The sequence below is a fragment of the Oryctolagus cuniculus genome, chromosome 7 (assembly GCF_964237555.1).
Source record: "Oryctolagus cuniculus chromosome 7, mOryCun1.1, whole genome shotgun sequence".
NCBI lineage: Eukaryota > Metazoa > Chordata > Mammalia > Lagomorpha > Leporidae > Oryctolagus > Oryctolagus cuniculus.
In genome coordinates, this window is record NC_091438.1 from 612,344 (window position 1) to 629,644 (window position 17,301).

Consider the following 17,301-nt stretch of genomic DNA (forward strand, 5'->3'; position numbering starts at 1 on the left):
GATCCTCACCACGACACGTTGTAATTAAACTCTCCACAGTGAAACATAAAGAAAAGATCCTAAAATGTGCAAGAGAGAAACGTCAGATTACTCTCAGAGGATCTCCAATCAGACTCACAGCTGACTTCTCATCAGAAACTCTAAAAGCTAGGAGGGAATGGCGAGATATAGCTCAGGTACTAAGAGAGAAAAATTGCCAGCCCAGAATATTATATCCTGCAAAGCTATCATTTGTGAATGAAGGTGAAATAAAGACTTTTCATAACAAACAGAAATTGAAAGAATTTGTCACCACTTGTCCAGCCCTGCAACAGATGCTTAAAGATGTGTTACACACAGAAACACAGAAACACGGTCATCAGTATGAAAGAAGATAAAGGAAGGAAACCTCACAGCAAAAGATCACAGGGAATTCAAAGCATATATTAGAACTTATCTTTGGCAAATGGCAGGGCAAAGTTACCACTTTTCATTAGTCACATTGAACGTGAATGGCCTGAACTGTCCAGTTAAAAGACACCGATTGGCTGATTGGGTTAAGGAACAAAACCCATCTATTTGCTGCTTACAAGAAACACATCTTTCCAACAAAGATCCATACAGACTGAAAGTGGAAGGCTGGAAAAAGATATACCATGCCAACAGAAATGAAAAAAGAGCGGGCATAGCCATCTTAATATCAGACAACATAAACTTTACCACAAAAACTGTTAAGAGAGACAAAGAGGGACACTACATAATGATTAAGGGATCAATTCAACAGGAAGATATAACAATTATCAATGTATATGCACCTAACTACAGGGCACCGGTTTATCTAAAAGATTTGTTAACGGACTTAAAGGGAGACTTAGACCCCAATACAATAGTACTGGGGGACTTCAATACACCACTCTCAGAAATAGACAGATCAATAGGACAGAAGATCAACAAGGATACAGTAGATTTAAACAACACTATAGCCCAAATGGATCTAACAGATATATACAGAACTTTCAATCCTACAGCTAAAGATTTTACATTCGTCTCAGCAGTACATGGAACCTTCTCTAGGATTGACCACATACTAGGCCATAGAGCAAGTCTCAGCAAATTCAAAAGAATTAGAATCATACCATGCAGCTTCTCAGACCATAAAGGAATGAAGTTGGAAATTAGCAACTCAGGAATCCCTAGAGCATATGCAAACACATGGAGATTGAACAACATGCTCCTGAATGAACAATGGGTCATAGAATAAATTAAAAGAGAAATCAAAATTTTTCTGGAAGTAAATGAGGATAACAGCACAACATACCAAAACTTATTGGATGCAGCAAAAGCAGGGTTAAGAGGAAAGTTTATATCAATAGGTGCCTACATCAAGAAATTGGAAAGGCACCAAATAGATGAGCTTTCAATTCACCTCAAGGATCTAGAAAACCTACAGCAAACCAGACCCAAATCTAGTAGCAGAAGAGAAATAATTAAAATCAGAGAAGAAATCAACAGGATTGAATCAAGAAAAACATTCCAAAAAATCAGCCAAATGAGGAGCTGGTTTTTTGAAAAAATAAACAAAATTGACACCCCATTGGCCCAACTAACTCAAAAAAGAAGAGAAAAGACCCAAATCAATAAAATCAGAGATGAAAAAGGAAATGTAACAACAGACACCACAGAAATAAAAAGAATCATCAGAAATTACTACAAGGACTTGTATGCCAGCAAACAGGGAAACCTATCAGAAATGGATAGATTCCTGGACACATGCAACCTACCTAAATTGAACCAGGAAGACATCAAAAACCTAAACAGACCCATAACTGAGACAGAAATTGAAACAGTAATAAAGGCCCTCCCAACAAAGAAAAGCCCAGGACCAGATGGATTCACTGCTGAATTCTACCAGACATTTAAAGAAGAACTAACTCCAATTCTTCTCAAACTATTCAGAACAATCGAAGAAGAGAGAATCCTCCCAAATTCTTTCTATGAAGCCAGCATCACCTTAATTCCTAAGCTGGAAAAAGATGCAGCACTGAAAGAGAATTACAGACCAATATCCCTGATCAACATAGATGCAAAAATCCTCAATAAAATTCTCGCCAATAGAATGCAACAACACATCAGAAAGATCATCCACCCAGACCAAGTGGGATTTTTCCCTGGTATGCAGGGATGGTTTAATGTGCGCTAGACAATCAATGTGATACACCACATTAACAGACTGCAATAGAAAAACCATATGATTATCTCAATAGATGCCGAAAAAGCATTTGATAAAATACAACACCCGTTCATGATGAAAACTCTAAGCAAACTGGGTTTGGAAGGAACATTCCTCAATACAATCAGAGCAATCTATGAAAAACCCACAGCCAGCATTCTATTGAATGGAGAAAAGTTGGAAGCATTTCCACTGAGATCTGGTACCAGACAGGGATGCCCACTCTCACCACTGCTATTCAATATAGTTCTGGAAGTTCTAGCCAGAGCTATTAGGCAAGAAAAAGAAATTAAAGGGATACAAATTGGGAAGGAAGAACTCAAACTATCCCTCTTTGCAGATGACATGATTCTTTATTTAGGGGACCCAAAGAACTCTACTAAGAGACTATTGGAACTCATAGAAGAGTTTGGCAAAGTAGCAGGGTATAAAATCAATGCACAAAAATCAACAGCCTTTGTATACACAGACAATGCCATGGCTGAGGAAGAACTTCTAAGATCAATCCCATTCACAATAGCTACAAAAACAATCAAATACCTTGGAATAAACTTAACCAAGGACGTTAAAGAACTCTACGATGAAAATTACAAAACCTTAAAGAAAGAAATAGAAGAGGATACCAAAAAATGGAAAAATCTTCCATGCTCATGGATTGGAAGAATCAACATCATCAAAATGTCCTTCTCCCAAAAGCAATATATAAATTCAATGCAATTCCAATCAAGATACCAAGGACCTTCTTCTCAGATCTGGAAAAAATGGTGCTGAAATTTATATGGAGACACAGGAGACCTCAAATAGCTAAAGCAATCTTGTACAACAAAAACAAAGCTGGAGGCATCACAATACCAGATTTCAAGACATACTGCAGGGCAGTTGTAATCAAAACAGCATGGTACTGATACAGAAACAGATAGATAGACCAATGGAACAGAATTGAAACACCAGAAATCAACCCAAACATCTACAGCCAACTTATATTTGATCAAGGATCTAAAACTAATTCCTGGAGCAAGGACAGTCTATTCAATAAATGGTGCTGGGAAAATTGGATTTCCATGTGCAGAAGCATGAAGCAAGACCCCTACCTTACACCTTACACAAAAATCCACTCAACATGGATTAAAGACCTAAATCTACGACCTGACACCATCAAGTTACTAGAGAACATTGGAGAAACCCTTGAAGATATTGGCACAGGCAAAGAATTTCTGGAAAAGACCCGAGAGGCACAGGCAGTCAAAGCCAAAATCAACTATTGGGATTGTATCAAATTGAGAAGTTTCTGTACTGCAAAAGAAACAGTCAGGAGAGTGAAGAGACAACCGACAGAATGGGAAAAAATATTTGCAAACTATGCAACAGATAAAGGGTTAATAACCAGAATCTACAAAGAGATCAAGAAACTCCACAAAAACAAATGCAACAATCCAATTAAGAGATGGGCCAAGGACCTCAATAGACATTTTTCAAACGAGGAAATCCAAGTGGCCAACAGGCACATGAAAAAATGTTCAAGGTCATTAGCAATTGGGGAAATGCAAATCAAAACCACAATGAGGTTTCACCTCACCCCGGTTAGAATGGCTCACATGCAGAAATCTACTAACAACAGATGCTGGTGAGGATGTGGGGAAAAAGGGACACTAACCCACTGTTGGTGGGAATGCAAACTGGTCAAGCCACTATGGAAGTCAGTCTGGAGATTCCTCAGAAACCTGAATATAGCACTACCGTTCGACCCAGCCATCCCACTCCTTGGAATTTACCCAAAGGAATTTAAATTGGCAAACAAAAAAGCGGTCTGCACCCTAATGTTTATCGCAGTACAATTCACAATAGCCAAGACCTGGAACCAACCTAAATGCCCATCAACGGTAGACTGGATAAAGAAATTATGGGATATGTACTATTTAGAATACTATACCACAGTAAGAAACAACGAAATCCAGTCATTTGCAACAACATGGAGGAATGTGGAACACATCATGCTGAGTGAAATAAGCCAATCCCAAAGGGACAAATACCATATGTTCTCCCTGATCGGTGACAACTGACTGAACACCAAAAAGGAAACCTCCTGAAGTGAAATGGACACTATGGGAAACGGTGACTTGATCAGCATAGCCCTGACTGTTAATGAACAACTTAATACATTATCCCTCTTAGTAGTTTTTTTTGTCTGTTCTACTTAATATGACTGGTTTAATTCTGTAATTAATACACAGTTATTCTTAAGTGTTGAAAATTAACTGAAATGTGATCCCTGTTAAACATAAGAGTGGGAAAAAGAGAGGGAAGAGATGTATAATTTGTGACATGCTCAAGTTGACTTGCCCCAAATGGTAGAGTTAGAAACATACCAGGGGATTCCAATTCAATCCCATCAAGGTGGCATGTACCAATGCCATCTCACTATTCCAAGTGATCAATTTCAGTTCACAATTGATCATAAAAATGAAAGGACTAAGAGTCAAAGGGAGCACATAAACAAGTCTAGTACCTGCTAACAGTAACCGATAGAATAAAGGGGAGAGTGATCCAACATGGGAAGTGAGATACTCAGCAGACTCATAGAATGGCAGATGTCCTGGATAGCACTCTGGCTTCAGAATCAGTCCTAAAGGCATTCGGATCTGGCTGAAAAGCCCATGAGAGTGTTTCAGGCATGGAAAGCCAAGACACTCTGGCAAAAGATCTCTGTGAGTGAGATCCCAGTGGAAAGAACAGATCTTCAAAAAGGAGGTGCCTTTCTCTGAAGGGAGGAGAGAACCTCCACTTTGACTATGACCTTGTCTAAACAAGATAAGAATCGGAGAACTCGGAGGGCTTCCATAGCCTTGGAAACTCATGACTGGAGCATAGGGAGATTGCTGATGCCATAGACAGGAGTGTCAGTTGGTGAAGTCAACAGCAGGAGTCACTGTGCATTTGCTCCTCATGTAGGATCTCTGTCCTTAATGTGCTGTGCATTGAGATTTAATGCTATGATGAATACTCAAACAATATATTTCACCTTGTGTTTCTATGGGGGTGCAGACTGTTGAAATCTTTACTTAATGTATACTAAACTGATCCTCTGTAAAAAAAAAAAAATAAAGAAATTATCAACTCCCAACTTGACTCTCACTGGGATTAAACATGACAATAGGTCTGATCTGATTTCATCATCATTTTAAAAAAATCATCTATTATTGTTCACTTTATGTTTCTGTGTGGGAGCAAACTGTTGAAATCCTTACTTAAGGTATACTAAGCTGATCTTCTGTATATTAAGATAATCGAAAATGAATCTTGATGTGAATGGAAGGGGAGAGGGATTGGGAAAGGGGAGGGTTGTGGGTGGGAGGGACGGTATGGGGGGGAAGCCATTGTAATCCATAAATCGTACTTTGGAAATTTATATTCATTAAATAAAAGTAAAAAAAAAAAAACATACTGGACCCACTGACCATTGGAAATGTGGTCCTAAGTCATGTAGGCTGCCATTTAAACTCACCAATGCTGTAACAGCTAAGAAACTTGAATTTGATGCTCAATTCTCAGGAAATCATTCCAGTTGAGCCTAGGGCCATTAATATAAACTCCTTGGATTCTCCACTGTCTCTGTGCCTGTTTGAAAGAAGGGAGTTTACCCACCCCAGTTTTCTGTAACAGCTTCAAATTCCAGATTGGAAAAATCTGATAATTAATACTTGAGAGGGATCAATGCACAAAGCAGCTATTCATGCTTCACACTGCTCCCTCTAGGAAAAATCTGAACACTCAGGGCCACACCCAGCAGGTGTGTCCCCGGGGACCCCACCAGGAAGATGAGGTGCAGGATGAGAGCAATGGGGCAGATCCTAGTCAGATCCTCCTTCCCACCCCTCTGCTGCCCCAGGCTCCCTGCTGAAGGCCATCCAGCCCCACCCTGCAGGAACCAGCCCAGGAAACATCAAGAGACCTGGCCAGACTGCATTCTGAGACCACCCACAGTGGGAACTCAGCTTATTTAACTGTGGAGAGCGGGAGTCTTTCCGCCTTCCTTCCCTGCATGTGCAGGTTCCCAGAACGGTGCCCTCTCTCTCCTGTAACCACTAAATAAAGTACATTAGGGACAGTTTGGGTGAGGTTCTGCAGGGGAGAGTCTGGGCGCTGGGAGCCTGGGAAGCAGAGGTGGGAGACAGAACAGCCGGGTCCCAGCCCTGACCTTGGGGGAAACTGCCATGATCTCTGGCGCCCAGGCACCCACCCTTCTCCCACACGCATCTCCACCCCTTCCTGCATGCCAAACCTGCAGCAGAAAGTCCTGGGAGCAGGTACCCTTTCTTGCGGACACACGGGGAGTGAAGCAGGGAGTGCAAGGAAGAGAGTCCCTGGCACTTGGGACCCACAGGAGGAGGATGAAGAGGGAAGAAGCAGCAGGAGGCAGGCTTGGGGTGAGCACTCGTAAACTGCCTGGGATCGCATGTGCAGAGCAGGAGATGCAGTAAATGCCAGAGAAGGAGCAGCACAGCCCCCAGGGCTGACCCTGAGCAGGGAATGAACTCCCTCTGGTCCAACTCAGAGCCCCACGGACTGGCACTAGCACGCGCATGCGCAAAGGCATTCAGAAGGCAGAATACATCGGAGCTCCTGGGAACTCTGGGAAATGGAGTCCAGGCCACAGCATCCCTAGAGACACCAGCTGGCCCTCCCCAAGGGCTGCAGTCTGGGGTGGGTGCCCACAACCAGAGGGCATTTGCTTTTGTTAAGTGCCTCCTTCCTTTCCTTCCCACCCCAAAATCTCAAGGATCAGTTGCTGTTCTTCCTTTCCTGAATCAAATCTTAAAGAGTGACACTGCTGCTAACTGACCCCAAATCCTGGCTCCCTCATAACCTCTGTCTCTTCCAGAAAAATCTTATTTACTACTTTGGCCCTAGAAATCATAAATGGCTATGATAGAATGTAACTTTTAACAGAGGTGTAGAAGGCACAGTTTAATATCCAGTTTTGAGAATACAATTTTCATTTGTGCTTTATTGATGTTTATAGTTCTTTTAAGATTTATTTATTTATTTGGAAGTCAGAGTTACAGAGAAGGAGATGCAGAGAGAGAGAGAGAGAGAGGTTTTCCATCCACTGGTTCACTCCCCAATTGGCAGCAGCGCCACAGCGCCGACCCCTTATAGTTCTTTTCAAATCATTTTACACTGTCTTTTTATTCATCTAGTACAGAGACAGAAGAATGGACACAGAGCTTACATAGCTGAGTATTCAAGGAGACAGGTTAAGGGGTTAAATGCCTTATATCATATCATTTATACCTTAGATTAATTCTGGGGACAGTATTATCTGGAGTTTACAAAGTAGAAACTGAATGGAAAGAGCTTAGAAAAACATGGTGTTTTTTAATATCATTAAAAAGTCTAAGTTAAAGGCCAATCAAGGGGCCAGCACTGTGGCATAGCAGGTAAAGCTACCGCCAGCATTGACATTCAATATGGGTGGAGGTTGAGTCCCGGCTACTCTGCTTTCAATCCAACTCTCTGTTATGGCCAGGGAAAGCGGTGGAAGATGGCCCAAGTCCTTGGGCAGCTGCACCTGTGTGGGAGACCCAGAAGAAGCTCCTGGCTGCTGGCATCAGATCAGTACAGCTCCAGCCATTGTGACCAATTGGTGAGTGAACCAAAAGATGGAAGATCTCTCTCTCTCTCTCTCTCTCTCTCTCTCTCTCTCTCCCCTTCTACTCTGTGTAACTCTTTCAAATAAATAAATAAATCTTTTTTAGAGAGCTAATCAACATATAATACTAGCTTAAAAATCTTTCTTTTGTCTTGGGTCTCAGTTTTTAAAATCTGATTTCTCAAATTGAAAAATGTGAGAGAGATGAAGAGTACCTAAAAAATAATTTACTGTAATTATTTACTGTAATAATTTACTGTAATGATTTACTATAATTTACTGTAATAATTTTCCAATAAAGAACCACATAGGATTATAGCTTGTCTAGAAAACAAAGGAGATTCAAAGTTGCTATTATTTCATGGTTATTTTTTCTTATTTTTAATATCAAGGTAGTATATAAATATTACACACTCCTAGGTATTTGTGTTGTTTGATATGTTTTATTTTTTAAGCAGAAATTCAAAGAGATAACTGGGTAACATGGAGTTCTGTGTTTCTGATTACTTCTCTCAATTAGAGATCATGGGATTAGAGTTGGTGCTAGATTAAGAATGCTTAAATCTTTATCCACTGACTTCACACCAGCATTCACTATGTTAAACAATATTCTTTGGGTAGATTGCTCTTTCTTGCCAGACTGTAAACTTCATGGGGTCTAGAAACATATTTGCTTTAACACTAAAACTCAGCATCTTGACAGTCATTTAGTTGAGTAAATAAATGATATAAAAATAAATATTTCTGCCTCTCAATAACTGCCTAATAGAGAAAGAAATAGAAATCAATTTGATGACTCTCAGTATTAGGTGAATATATAATTTGTTGTTCTGACATAAGCTTGGTCATAAAAAGGGCATATTAATAATTACACAAAGTTGAAGTGTATGAATACCTAGGGCCAAGCGGGTTAAATGTTCACCCTAGCTATGTAAGGCATTCTATATCAATAGGAGAGGGAGGAGGAAGACGGGAGGGAGTGTAGGTGGGAAGGTGGTTACGGTGGGAAGAATCACCATGCTCATTAATTAGCAGCAAAGAGAGAATCTGTGATCATTTGTTGCTTAAGAAAGGGTGATAGGCATTATTTAATTATAATGCAGGCATCAGTGTTTTCCTGTCTCTGAAATAGGAAGTCTATAACTCAGAATTCCTTGCTCTTTCATCAAAACAATTCAAAACAAAAACCTAATTAAGCATAAGAGGAAGTTATGCATTAGAAGTCTATTCTAATCTCTAGGAGGTTCAGGAGTTGGAAAATTCATCCAAAATCTTGCTGCAAAATGTCCCATACATTTTCCATGACCACTACCCATAAGCATAAGCTCTTTTAAAGAAAAGATTTATTTATTTGAAAGTCAGAGTTACACAGAGAGAGGAGAGGCAGAGAGAGAGAGAGAGAGAGAGAGAGAATCTTCCATCTGCTGGTTTACTCCCAATTGGATGCAATGGCCAGAGCTGAGCTGATCCAAAGCCAGGAGCTAGGAGCTTCTTCCAGGTCTCCCATGTGGGTTCAGGGGTCCAAGGACGTGGGCCATCTTCTACTGCTTTCTCAGGCCATAGCACAGCTGGATCGGAAGTGGAGCAGCCAGGACTTGAACCGGTGACCACATGGGATGCTGGCACTGCAGGTGGCAGCCTTACCTGCTATGCCAGAGCACCAGCCCCCATAAGCCCTATCTTCTGTAGAACCAGCACCCCAGACACCAGCCACCACATGGAATCCCATGGCACACTCACCCCTGGCAGTGTTCTGCAGCTCCTGCTCCTCTCCACTTTCACTGGAAGAATCTGCAACTCCTTTTTTTCATGCAAGTAATTCTGATTCAGATGATGTCCCTGACACAATTGGCTGGCAAGTGCCATGGCATGTGTCCATGACCTAGCTAAATGCAAAGCTGGAACATTTTAAACTTTTCACTGCCATGGTGAGACACGGACTCCATCTAATGAAGTAGGGGATTTTTCAGGGAGTCCAGAGAATCAAATATGACAAAATGACAAATCTTAACCAAAGAGTGCCATGGTAGAGATGAAGAGAACCCAAAATGTATTTTTCTATCTTTTCTGAGTTAAGTGACTAAAAACAAAGCCAATGAGGGTTAAACAGACCCATTCTGAAAATTCCTTAACATCTTCATTTCCATCCAAATTAATAGATTACTTGAAGAAAATAAATTTTACATAAATGAAAATGCAGTACCACAGACAAGCGTACAGTACATAGGCCCTCAGTTAGCTTCAAGCCATCTGGGTCCATTAATGTGTTCTTCCAGAACCAAAGCTGCAGTACAATAGAACCACAGCCTCTGACATTCCTCCTCCACCCTGATGGATTTTGGGTTTTCCTCCCACCTCCCCTCTCCTGTGAATACATCAGTAGCAGGACAAATGGAATCCAAAGATACGATGATGTTATTTAACGTGGAATAAACATAGTGTTTTAGTCAATACAATCCTCAATACTACAATAATAATTCCAAGCTCACTGATTATGAAAGTATATGAAATTTATTCCTAAGTAATCATAACATCAAGAGCTGAATGTAGACTTTCAGAGTGAAATAAACAGAGAATTGTGTAGAGATGTGTATCTCTATAATACAGATTTACCGCTGTACTTTATAGACAGTACACCATGTTTGTATTTTCTTTTCTTTTTTTTTTTTTTTTGCATTCTGGCTTAGTTTATTACATCCAGCTTGTCACTTTGGAAATTTTATGATTAGATACTAATATACGACAAATTTTGAATCCTTACAGATAATATAGAGCACCCTAGGCCCTCCCAAGGGCAGGAAACAGACCAAGAGCTCATAGACTGGCTGCAACTGCAAGAAGCAGTTGAAGATATCATCAGAAAGATACATATTCCTGAAGTGTGGCTGCTGAGCAGTTCTGCCCTTATGGATCTCATCTCTGTTTCAGATCATTAAAGAAAGTTACATGCTTTTTGACATTTCTAAAGATTTCACTAATGAGAATCTAAGATATCTTCACTACGCTAAGAGCCTCAGAACAGCACAAAGACTTGGGCCATGTTCTACTGCTTTCCCAGGCCATAGCAGAGAGCTGGATCAGAAGAGGAGCAGCAGGGACTAGGACTGGAGCCCATATGGGATGCTGGCACTTCAGGCCAGTGCTTTAACCTGCTGTGCCACAGCACTGGCCACAATGTAGTATTTCTAATAGAAGAGTTGGTTAAGTCATTAACTCCTCTAAAATACAAGTTAAGTGTTAGTTTTTAAACTTTGATTCATTCATGAGAAAAATAAAAGGTTAATTTTCTCTCTTTGCTTCTGGGTATGTAAATTTTATTCTAAGAAATTAATCATGACTTTTACATCTCAGACCCTATTATGAGTAAGTAGAGAATATTGTGGGGTCATACGCTCATTCTATCAAAGGAACATTTCTCCAATTAAAGAAAACATTATGGGCATCCCAAATGGGCACTGGTTCGAGTCCTTGCTGCTCCACTTCTGATCCAGTTCCTTGCTATGGTCTGGGAAAGCAGTAGAAAATGGCCCAAGTGCTTGGGCCCATGCACATGCATGGGAGACCTTGAAGCTCCTGGCTCCTAGCTTTGGATGAGCCCAGCTCCAGCCGTTGCAGCCAACTGGAAAGTGAACCAGCAGATGGAAGACTTCTCTCTCTCTATGTAACTCTGCCTTTCAAATAAATAAATAAATCTTTGAAAAAAAAAAAAAGATGTCCAAGTCTTACATCAGAGTACTGGGGTTCAGTGCCTAGCTCTGGTTCCTAACTCCAGCTTCCTGCAAATACCGATCCTATAAGGCAGCACTGATGGCTCAAGTATTCAGGTTTCTGCCCACACATGGGAGATTAAGATTGAGTTCATGGGCTGGCGCCATGGCTCACTTGGTTAATCCTCTGTCTGTAGCACTGGCATCCCATTTGGGTGCCGGGTTCTAGTCCTGGTTATTCTTCCAGTCCAGCTCTCTGCTGTGGCCTGGGAGGGCAGTGGAGGATGGCCCAAGTGCTTGGGCTCCTGCACCTTCATGGGAGACCAGGAAGAAGCACCTGGCTCCTGGCTTTGAATTGGCATAGTGCCAGCTGTAGTGGCCATTTGGGGAATGAGCCAGCAGACGGAGACCTTTCTTTCTGTTTCTCTCACTATCTTTATCTCTACCTGTCAAATAAATAAAAAAAGTTGAGTTCACACTCCTGGCTTCAGCCTGACCCAGTTCTGACTGTTGCAGGCATTTTGGGGAGTAAAGCAGAGAATCAGAGTGCATTTTCATTCTCTCTCCCTCTGCCTCCCAATTAAGTAAAAAAAAAAATTAAAGAAACTCAAACTGGACTAAAGGTAATAATATAGGTAAGTGTCCCACTTCTTTCAAATGACCAACCACTAGGTACTAAAAGTTTTCATTTTTTCCACTCACCACATCCTTTTCCCATGACATTTAATTTCCTAGGTTTTAATTTTTCTTTTCCCTAGGTAAAATGTGACCACTTGGTGCCAATGCTGTAGCATGAGGTAAGACGCTGCCTGTAATGCCGGTATTCCATATGGGTGCTAGCTGAGTCCCTGCAGCTCCCCTTCCAATCTGGCTTCCTGCTAATGGTCCCAGAAAAGCAACAGAAGATAACTGGGGCCCTGCCACCCACATGGGACACCCAGATGAAGTTCCTGTCTTCAGTCTGGCCCAGCCCAGGCCACTGCAGCCACCTGAGGAGTAAACCAGCAGATAGATAATCTCTCTTCCACTCTGCTACATTTTCAAATACATGCATGAATCTTCCTTTAAAAAATAAAAATAAAAACCACTTAAGCTTTCAAAGGTATACAAGAAAGAAGCTTACATCACTGATAAATTCAGGACCTGAAACATCTTAATGATTGAAAAAAGCAAAGCAAAGAGCAATATACAGAAAAGCATATATTTTGGTCCCTAAATTTCTAAACCATGAACATGATTATTACATAAATATATTTATATATTTTTAAGATTTGTTTTATTTACTTGAGAAAGGTATTCCATCTGCTGGTTCATTCCCCAAATTACTGAAAACCTGGGGCTGGGCCAGGGCAAAGCCAGGAGTAGGGGCCAGTGCTATGGCACAGCAGATTAACACCCTGGCCTGAAGCACTGGCATCCCATAAGGGCACTGGTTCAAGACCCGGCTGCTCCACTTCTGATTGAGCTTTCAGCTTATGGCCTGGGAAAGCAGTAGGAGATGGCCCAAGTCCTTGGGCCCCTGCAACTAAGTGGGAGACATGGAAGAAGCTCCTGGTTCCTGGCTTCAGATCAGTGCAGCTCCAGCCATTGCAACCATTTGGGGAGTAAACCATCAGAAGGAAGACCTCCCTCTCTCTCTCTCTCTCTCTGTGTGTGTGTATGTGTGTGTGTAACTCAAGTTAACAAATCTTTAAAAAAATCCAGGAGTCAGGGAAATTTCATCCAGGTATCTCACTTGGGTGCAGGACCCAAGGATTTGTACCATATTCTGCTGCTTTCCCAGGTATGTTAGCAGGGAGCTGGATCAGTAGTAGAACATGCAATTGGTGCCCATAGAGGATGCTAGTGCTGCAGGTGCTGGTATAACCCATTTTGCCACAGTGCTGGCCCTGTAACAATTTTTAATTCCTAGTAATTAACAGGGAAGAAAGAAGTATGGCAGGATACCTTTTTTTAAAAAAATTATTTTATGTATTTGAAAAAGTTATATAGAGAGGTAGAGAGTGAGGTAGAGAGAAAGAGAGAGAGAGAGAGAGAGAGAATCTTCTGTCTGCTGGTTCACTCCCCAAATGGCTACAATGGACAGAGCTGAGCTGATCTGAATCCAGGAGCCAGGAGCTTGGGCAAAAAGGCCCAAGGACTTGGGCCATCCTCTACTGCTTTCCCAGGTGCATTAGCAGGAGGCTGGACTGGAAGTGGAGCATCTGGGACTCTACCAGCACTCATATGGGATGCCTGTATTTCAGGCCAGGGCTTTAACCTGATGTGCCACAGTGCTGGCTCCAACAGGTGACCTTTTACTCTCAATAATCTCTTCTTGGTATTGGCAGCAGTTTATTTTTTTTTTGTTTATTTGCCTTCTTCTTAATCTATATTTTCAAAAAATTACAAAAAGTTCCAGCACCCTGAGAACCTCCATCACAAGGGCATACAATCAGATGTTTGTCCAGAAAAGGGTGGTGTAGATGCAACGTGGAAAATGCAAGGTGAGTTGATTCATCCTTCTCAGGCTGTGGTTTCCATGGGCAACTTTTACAACCAACTGCCTTATTTGTTCCTCTTCCACAGAGTGGAAAACATGTTAAGTCATCCTATTTAGCCAAAAGCCAGTGGCAGCACTTAAATATGTCATCAACCTAGGGCCAGCATTGTGGCACAAAGGGGTAAGTTGCCAACTGTAACAGCAGCATGCCTTATGGCACTGCTTTGAGACTCACCTCCTTCACTTCTCATCCAGCTCTTTGCTTGGGAAAGCAGCAAAGATTTCCCAAGAGTTTGGGTTCCTGCACCCACATGGGGGACTGGGACAGAGTTCCAGGGTCCTGGTTTCGGCCTGGCTCAGCCCCAGCTATTGTGGCCATCTGGAAGTGAGCCAGCAGATGAAAGACAGAGATATCTCTCTCTCTCTCTTACTTTTACCTAAACATACATTACATAAATAAATGAAAATGCATCCATATAGCAACTTTTTGAGGAAAAGTCTTCTGATTATTGCAGGTATTGTCTCAATGCATAAAAATATTCAGACACAAAAATTATAAACTGATTTATATTTATATTTTGCAACCACATACTTTTCAGAAAAAATTGTCTGCCATTCAGTATCAGGTATCAGTCTGAAAGCATTCATTAAAAAAATCAAGTAATTTTACTAAACACAAAAACCTCTAGTATAGGCTGCATATAAACCAGTTGCTTCCATGGGTATACACAGATTGATTTTTGTTAATTTACAGGGATCACTGCACTTCCCTGGCATGGAGCTGTCTGAAGAGTTTAAACACTGAGGGTGTGGCATTATTTCTGATATTTGCTTATTATCCAGAGTGCATTCATTAAATATCTATCATGAACTTCACACTCTATAAATCTGTTTCAAATATGTTGGTATTTAATGGTACTTACACACTTACAAACTGAGCTAATCCTCCTAACTTCTCTCTGGAATAGCTATGCCTTTGACATTGCCTTTTTTCACACATATGGAAATGCATAATATGCTTCTGTATGGTACTTCAGAATTTATAAAAGGCTTTTCAGGTAAGATTTACATAACATCATGTGAAAGTGGCCAAAGGACACAGTCTTCTCATTACTGAGGGGATAGGTATGAAGTGACTCTCTGAACAGTTACTCAGATTCTATCAGTCAGGTTCAGAATCTTATTAGGTATCAGATACACATCTAGATTTTTTTCCCTACTGTCTCTTTGTCAGAATTCCCAGCCTATGAGTGAACTTCAGTCTGAATGAATGCTAATATTCAAGGTTCTAAGTGAAAAAATTACTGAGGTTTGTATTGGTGAGTAAAGCATGTGTCTAAATGTTACTTGTATTTAATAATAAGTATTGAATCATATGAAACTGAATATAAGATTATGCAAATTTTTAAGATGAAGAGCATATATTTAAAACCACATTCTTAAATTTTGCAAACGTGTTGAAACACCTTACTGGAGCATGTGTTTGGCATAGTGGTAAAGCCTTCCACATCCCAGTCAGAATGCCCAGGGCTCAAGCCCTAGCCCTGCTTCTGCTTCTGGCTTCCTGCTAACAGAACCCTGGGAGGCAGCAGCTGATGGCTCAAGTACTTGAGTCCCTGCCACCTATGTGGGAGACCCACACTGAGTTCCTGGCTTCAGCCTGACCCAGCTCTGGTTGATGCAGACATTTGAGGAATGAGCAGTAAATGGAAGGGCTCTCTCTGCTTGCAAATAAACAAAAATAAATATGCAAACCTTTTCTTAAGGTGTCTTGCTCACATCTAAATGATTTCCCTTTTCACAGTAAAATACCTAACTGTCCTCTTTAGTAGCAATGCATGTTTTGCTCTCCATGTCCACTCCTAAGCTCCAAGTACTGGCAGCTCACCTTAGCATGGTGACTGGTTCCAATGTTCAAGTACTCATCTCCCATTCTCTTTTGGTGGGTCTACCGGAAAGAAAGGAGAGTGTCTATAGTGATTAATATCTTACTGTTGCTCTTGCTGTCCACCTGCAGGCCTGAAGGATGACCAACTGAATACACACTGTGAAGTTCTGGACGTAGTTTCCAAAATTCAGTCACTTTGCAGCTGAGGGACACTGTCCTGTCAATCACCTGAAAGCCTGCAGGAGTAGGGAGAAGCTGTATTTGAAGAATTCACAAATAAAGTGCATTGAAGCCAACCACTACCACCCCCACCACACCCCTAATTCAGGGTTCTGGCAAACCCCAAACCAGGAGTTTGGGACCAGGAGTGGTTCAGGAGGTGACCTTGACTCCTTACTCTGAACAGCTCCAAAGTGCCTGGTGCACCCAACAGGAGCTCAGCGCCTTGACCTCCTGCCCTCCTGCCCTTGCCACCAGGACGCCCGGCTCCCAGAGCCTCCAGGAGGCCTGCAGCAGCCCTGCAGGTCCAGGCGCACTGGGATGTGCATCCAGAGCTAAACCAAAATACAGGCCCAGCTCAAGTGTCACCTCCCCACAAAGTCACTGTCTCCTACTCCCTCCTGGAAGGCTGCAGGCCAGCACCCAGCACCGGGAGTCATGGCATTTGGGGTTCACCCGCTCTCCCACAAAGGAAGATGCCCCCATAGGAACCCCACTCCACCTGCAGGCAGGGCTGGGGGAAGAAGGGCCGAGCCAGCCTCCACCCTAGGACTGCAGCCTGGGAAAGTCCAGGGCCCCAGTGCCCTTGCCGGGCATGGGGTCTCCCTAAGTGTGCTCTGAGTCAGGGCCTCAGCCATCAGCAGCTCCCTTGCTTCCAGAATCTGCTGCAGGGCAGCTCAGGCTCGACCTGGCGGGGGGCCTTGGGCCAATCCTCACTGCCCTGGGGCAGGACCGGGCTGCCAGATGCGCCCCATGCCGGGCTGGCTATAAAGGTGGTGGTCATTGGTGGGCATATGGTAGTTGCAGTGTGTGCGGGTGACGTGGGTGGTGTTAGGTTCTTGTCCATTTTGTACCTTGGGGCTAGAATGCAGGTGGTGACCCAAGAGTCAGGAGGGGCAGGAGAAGAAGAGACAGACCTGGTGAGTGTGACCACCCACCTCTCCTGCCAGCCCTGCTGGCTGAGGCTTGCAGAACGTGCTGCACTTCGGGAAGCAATGAAGGCCGAGTCTTAGCAGGAAAACCAAGTGTGCGGTGCTGATTTGCTCACTGATGCAGCATCTGTGTGGTCTGCATGGGCAAACAGGGGGAAGGGCTTGGTAGGAGGGCTCTGGAGGCGCACTGGGCCCTTTTGCAGCTGCCTGCTAT